We start from the raw sequence: 6867 nt of genomic DNA, 5'->3' as shown, positions 1-6867 counted from the left end.
ATAGTGACCAGTTAGCACTGATTGGATGAATAAATGAATTTTTTATTATAAATGCTATTTACCCCTACTGTATAGATGAGTAAACACACAACAAAGTCAGTAAATGTCAGGTTGTTTGGAAACCTAGACTGACCCTGAACTGGAGCTCTTTGGACTACTCCAGGCTGTTGAATAAAACCCCAGATTTTCACAGACAAAAAGAAGCATTAGCTATCCCAATACGATCCTTATTTTCTGAAAGTGAAATACAAGTCCAGGGAGGGTAATTTATCCAAAGATACACAGCTATTTAAGAGCAAAGCTGGGGCTAGAAACCTGATTTCCTAACTCCCCATCACCCATGCCAGGATGGATAGTGTCAAACATCTAACAGTCACTATTAAAATGCTGTACAAGGAAGTTGTTTTGGCAATAGCCAGGTGCAAATCTAGGGCCATCCACCAAACCTGAAATGAATGAACCATTTTGATTTTTTTCCACTAAGTGACAATTGTACAGCAAAGACATGCCTCAAGTGTTGTGGCATGGTTTTTGTTTGTTTGTTTGTTTGTTGGCCACCCCGCAACATATGGAATTTCCCGCTGGGCTAGGGATTAGATCCAAGCCACAGTTGTGACCTACACCACAGCTGTGGCAAGGCCAGATCCTAAACCCACTGTGTCAGGCCAGGAATCAAACATGCTTCCTGGTCCTGCAGAGATGCTGTGGATCCTTTGCACCACAGCGGAAACTCCTATTCTAGCACTTTAAGGAGCGGACTTGTCAGCCCTGAAATGCATCCAGATTCCAAACACATGAAGCTACACATGGAATCAGAGATGGTCTGTGTGAAGCAGGTGATGTTATTTAAAGAGTCCTCAAATCAATACTTTGCAACTTTATTTTTTTCATTTTTGGCTGCCCCTGGGAATATGGAGTTCCTGGGCTAGGCATCAGAACTGAGCTGCAGTTGCAACCTAAGCCGAAGCTGTGGCAACACAGGATTTTTAACCCACTGAGCTAGAAAGGATATCAAATTGGCATCCCAGACATTGCCAATCCCATTGCACCACAGCAGGAACTCCTCTTTTTTTAACCTTTTTTTTTTTTTTTTTTTTTTTTGTCTTTTTAGGGCCCCATCCGAGGTATATGGACGTTCCCAAGCTCGGGATGGAATCGGAGCTACAGCTGCTGGGCTACAACTCCACAGCTGCAGCAATGCTGGATCTGAACCATGTCTGTGACCTACACCACAGCTCAAAGCAATGCAGGATCCGTAACTCACTGAGCAAGGCCAGGGTTTGAACTGGAAACTTCATGGTTCCTAGTTGGATTCCTTTCTGCTGCACCACGATGGGAACTCCCCTCCTTTTTTTTTTTTTTTTTTTTTCTGTGCCTGAGGGATATAGAACTTCCTGAGTCAGGGATTGAACCCACACCACAGCAGCAACCCAAGCTGCTGCAGTGACAACACCAGATCCTTAACCCAATGAGCCACAAGAAAACCCCCACATGGAGCTCCCGTCATGGCACAGCAGAAATGAATCCAACTAGAAACCATGAGGTTTCAGGTTCGATCCCTGGCCTTGTTCAGTGGGTTATGGATCCGGCGTTGCCGTGAGCCGTGGTGTAGGTTGCAGATGTGGCTCGGATCCAGCATTGCTGTGGCTCTGGCGTAGGCTGGCAGCAACAGCTCAGATTAGACCCCTAGCCTGGGAACCTCCATGTGCCTCAGGTGCGGCCCTAAAAGGACAAAAGACCAAAAAAAAAAAAAAAAAAAGGAAAAGAAAAAAAAAAACAAAACAAAACCTCCACAACTGCTCACTTAAACTGTAGGTGCTATGGATCTTGGAAGTGTGGATCCCAAAGACATTCATTCCTCTCCCTTCTTCTGAAGGACAAGCAGAGTCTCTCCAAGGGAGGCCAGCCTGCCAGAATCCTGAGACAGAGCCAGGATGGCCTCAGAGGGATTGCCCAGCCTCAGTCAGCTTCCTGACCTAGAGAGCTGACAGCAGATGGTACCAGAACCCCAAGCAGCAATGACGCATCACCCGTCACAGCTAAAGGACAAGGCTGGCTTCTTGGTGGGCCCAGCTAGTGTGCTTCCCTGGGTTGTCTCCATAACCACAGCCATCGGCTCCTGGACAGATCACATCACATTTCCAACGTGTTACTGGCCTTGTTCAACTGAGTGGGTATGTTCACCAACTTGTGGGAAAATGACTCCATTCCTGTGTCCTGTTTCTAGACTTTTAACATCTCTGAGTGGCTGGGCCATGGCCCTATGGCTATTTGTGATTTGCCAGGGAGGGCCAGCCATTGCTGACAGCTCAGTGTTGGCCCGGACGGTGTATCTGCCGCAGATCCTGTTGTGTACCCTTCGATACTGCACTGCCTACCTGGGACGTTCAAGCATGAGGGGTGAAGCAGCTCCAGGGGGAGCCTCTGGGATGCTGGCAGCATTCTCTTTCCTTTTTTTTTTCTTTTTTCTTTTTTCTCTTTTTTTTTAGGGCCACACGTGTAGCACACAGAGGTTCCCAAGCTAGGGGTTGCATCAGAGCTGCAGCTGCTGGCCTGCACCACAGCCACAGCAATGCCAGATCCAAGCCACATCTGTGACCTACACCACAGCTCACGGCAACGTCAGATCCTTAACCCACTGAATGAGGAGGCCAGGGATCGAACCTTCATCCTCATGGTTACAAGCTGAGTTCATTACCACTGAATCACAATGGGAACTCCCAGCATTTTCTTTCTTTACCTAGGTAGTGGTCATATAGATATTCATATTACAGTAATTTACTAATTTGAACACTTATGTTCCACGCATGTATGTATATTTATATGTATATATGTGTGTGTAGTTATCAGGATATGATCATTCACAATAAGAAAAACTTTTTATTTTTATTTATTTATTTATTTTTGTCTTTTTGCCATTTCTTGGGCCACTCCTGCGGCATATGGAGGTTCCCAGGCCAGGGGTCTAATCAGAGCTGTAGCCACTGTCCTATGCCAGAGCCACAGCAACTCGGGATCTGAGCCACGTCTGCGACCTACACCACAGCTCAGGGCAATGCCGGATCGTTAACCCACTGAGCAAGGGCAGGGACCGAACCCGCAACCTCATGGTTCCTAGTCGGATTTGTTAACCACTGCGCCATGACGGGAACTCCAAGAAAAACTTCTTAAAATGTTAAAAGAATCTGTGTCCCTGATGGCACATCATGCCCATACAAGCCTCAGATCTGCCCATCCTTGGACTACTTATTGAATGAGGTAGAGTAACACTTGTTTATTTAAACCACAATAGAAGAGTATTCTATTATCTGCAGCCAAACAGTGACAGTTGTAGGTGAATTAGGTGATCATGCTGTAAGAGCACTGTGCTCTTACATGAATGTGTCATGCTTTTTAACAAACCAGTTCCCTATTGATTGTTTCCAGGCTTTGGGTATTCAAAAAATGCTGGGTTGTCTTTTTGTCCATATGGGGCAATACACCTGTAAGATAATTTCCTAGGCCTTAGTTCTATGTTAACAGATATTGCCAGCTTGGCTTCCAATGAGGTGTAAAAACATACATTTCCACCTGTAGGTGTCACAGCGCCTGTTTTCCCCAGCCTTGCCAACGCCATCTTCCCTCAAAAGCCACATCAGGAGTTCCCGTCATGGCGCAGTGATTAACGAATCCGACTAGGAACCATGAGGTTGCGGGTTCGGTCCCTGCCCTGGCTCAGTGGGTTAACGATCCGGCGTTGCCGTGAGCTGTGGTGTAGGTTGCAGACGTGGCTCGGATCCTGTGTTGCTGTGGCTGTGGTATAGGCTGGTGGCTCCAGCTCCGATTGGACCCCTAGCCTGGGAACCTCCATATGCCGCGGGAGCGGCCCAAGAAATAGCAAAAAGACAAAAAAAAAAAAGCCACATCAGATGGCAAAGAGAACACCAAAACTCTATGCTCATAACAACTTGGCTAGGTGGCCAGGACAGGGATCCTCTCTGCCCTAGCTTCATAGGTAAGTAAAAGACTGCCAAGGATAAGGGACCTACTTTTCCCAAGTTGTCTCCATTTTTGAGGCTGGATTAAGGCTTACTGTGGTAGCTGTGGTAACTGCTCAGTGTGTTGTAGCAATTATCATCATTACTATCATCCCAGATTCCCATTTTTCAGGCTGAAAGCCATTTCCTCACTTTTGGTGCAGAAGGGACAAAGATGCTTCTCGGTGCCTCCAGCCCATTCCCTCTGGTACTCCCCCTCTTCTTCCCTACCTCATCTCTTTCCTCCCCTGAGGGGCCTGGCCTTAGAAGCCCCAGTGTCTGTCCCAGGAGGCTGCAACAACTATGAGGGTTGGGCTCCGTTACTTTACCACCTTTTTTGCACACACCTGACAGGGAGAATGTGTAGCAGTTACAGTTAGTCAATCTCTCACCCCAAACTGTCCCCAATACCAGCTATTGGGGGACTTTGAGCCTTCCTCCCTGTCCTCACCTGTAAAACGAGCCTCATAGGGTTGTAGACCAAGTGGTACACATGCTGTAAGGGGTTGCTGTTCTTACTATTACGAGTGGGTAAGAAACGGAGATTTAAGGAGATACTGTGATTGGAAAACTCAGTCCTTGCAATTGCCCTGCCCATTAGATAACGTCACCCCATTTTATATAAAGGAGGGACCTCCGGGCCACCTCCACTAAGGTTGAATGGGGAGGGCAAGGTGGACGCTGTTTTCTCATCTGTAAATGGCAACAACAGCACGGGCCTTTCCGACACGGTGACTAACAGATCACCGAGCCCATCAAGCCATGCTGGCTCAGCACACAGCGCCCGCGCCAATGCCAATACACACGTTCCCAGGCCACCGCAGCCGCGCCCCAGCTCGGCTCACAGGTCCGGGCCACGCCCCCCGAGAAGACCCGGAAGCAGAGTCCCCCCGCAGGTCAAAGCTGGCGATGCTGCTCCTGTACCGCCGCCAGAGGGCATGAGCGCGGCCTTTGTTGGCTTGCACCTCGCCAGTTACGTCAGCGGCCGGTCGCGGAAATAGAGGGGTTTGCCGTACAAAATGGCGGCTGCCTATGGGGCGGTTCGGAACGCTGAGAAGCTGTTCTGTTTCTGGGACACGCGGCGATCCTGGCGTAGGGCTTGCAGCAGGCTTCTAGCCAAAGACGGCTCCCGCGGAATTTCCCGGCGCCTTTGTTGTCAGTAAGCGGCAGAAGGCACAAGATGGAGGCGTTGGCTGGGCGGCCGGAAATGAAAGTGAGCGGCGGCGTGTTTCCCTCCCCACCCGGCTCCCCCGCCCTCAGAGCGCCTCGCTGGGCCGCGAAGTCAGCAGTGACCCGGGGTCTGAGCTATGTCCCTCCTTTCTGAGGCGTGACCTGCCGCGAAAGGTACAGAGTGAGAAGCCGAGCCCAGGAAGTGTATGGGGGCCCACTGTTGCGGGCTTGGTGTTTTCCTTTAAGACTCACGGGGCCTCGGTCTCCTCGAGCGAAGACGCAAATCCCGAAACGTTCCATTGGGAACGACATGTGTAAGGCTCAGTGCGGGGCTCCAGGTTCGCAGGTTTTCTTCTCTGGCCGCGGGGTCGCCTCAGAGTGACGCTTAACCCAGGAGGCCTGCCGGGAGGTGGGGCGGCGGAGCGGGCTGCCTCTGAGCACAGCGTCGGGTCGGAGACCCTTTGCTTATTTAATTAATGTGAAACACATCCTGTGTAAGTTTAAAAAACACTTAATATCGGTGATATACACACAGCGTGGAACTTAACCATCTTAGTCGCTTTCGAGTGTGCAGTTCAGTGGCATTAAATACATCGCGTTGCTCTGTGATCAGGCTCTATATAAGTTCATTTTGCCGAAGACCGAAGCTCTGTACCCTTGAAAGGGTACCTCCACATTTGTCCCTCCCCAGTCCCTGGCAACCACCGTTCTTTCCTCATACAGGAGGCCTGGAGTGTTTGTCCTTTTGTGACTGGTGTGCATCACTGAGCATAAAGTCTTCAAGGTTCACTCGCGCTGTAGCACGCTCCTTTCTTTTTCAAGGCAGGTTGATGTTCTGTGGTTTTCACGAGCCCTGAAGGGTAGCGGAATAGCCACCCCAAGTGTGCCAACTTGGCACGCGGGTTGCTTTGAGCCAAAGGCAGTCAGTATCCAGCAATATGAGGGAAAGCCTGTAGCTCTCCCTTAACTGCCTAAAAGAATTTAAATAAGGACCAGACCAGAAAAAGCAATTACCAGAGAGAAACTTTTCTATCTAAAAGACTTACTTGGGGAGTTCCCGTCGTGGCGCAGTGGTTAACGAATCCCACTAGGAACCATGAGGTTGCAGGTTCGGTCCCTGGCCTTGCTCAGTGGGTTAACGATCCGGCGTTGCCGTGAGCTGTGGTGTAGGTTGCAGACGCAGCTCGGATCCCGCGTTGCTGTGGCTCTGGTGTAGGCCGGCGGCTCCAGCTCCGATTCGACCCCTAGCCTGGGAACCTCCATATGCCGCAGGAGCGGCCCAAAGAAATAGCAAAAAGACAAAAAATAAATAAATAAATCAAAATAAAATAAAATAAAAGACTTACATGCATGGCAGGACAAACATCTAATCACCAAGCCTCTGCCCTGCTCTTCTCTTCTTGTGAGTGGCCCTCCTCCCCTCTGAAGCTCCAGCCCCAACCCTTCCCTCAGCTCAGGAGGGCAGATAAGCCTCACTTGCCTGACTACCTTCTTATTTTTATAGGGCTCCCATACATATGAAATTAAGTTGGTTCCTTGCCTATTAATCTTTTTTATGACAATTTAACCATTAGACTAGCCAAAGAAATTAGAAAAATAGAAGGAAAATTTTTCCACCCTGACACCGCATTTTATTTATTCATCTGTTCGTAGACACCTGGTTTGCTTCTACTGTTTGCTA

Source organism: Sus scrofa, chromosome 13, assembly GCF_054392235.1.
Source record: "Sus scrofa isolate SSC_HxYL_T2T_F1_AM1 chromosome 13, Sscrofa_HxYL_maternal_Yorkshire_Landrace_v2.0, whole genome shotgun sequence".
Taxonomy (NCBI): Eukaryota; Metazoa; Chordata; class Mammalia; order Artiodactyla; family Suidae; genus Sus; species Sus scrofa.
The sequence above is the reverse complement of the archived record's forward strand: the minus strand, read 5'-3'. Positions refer to the sequence as shown.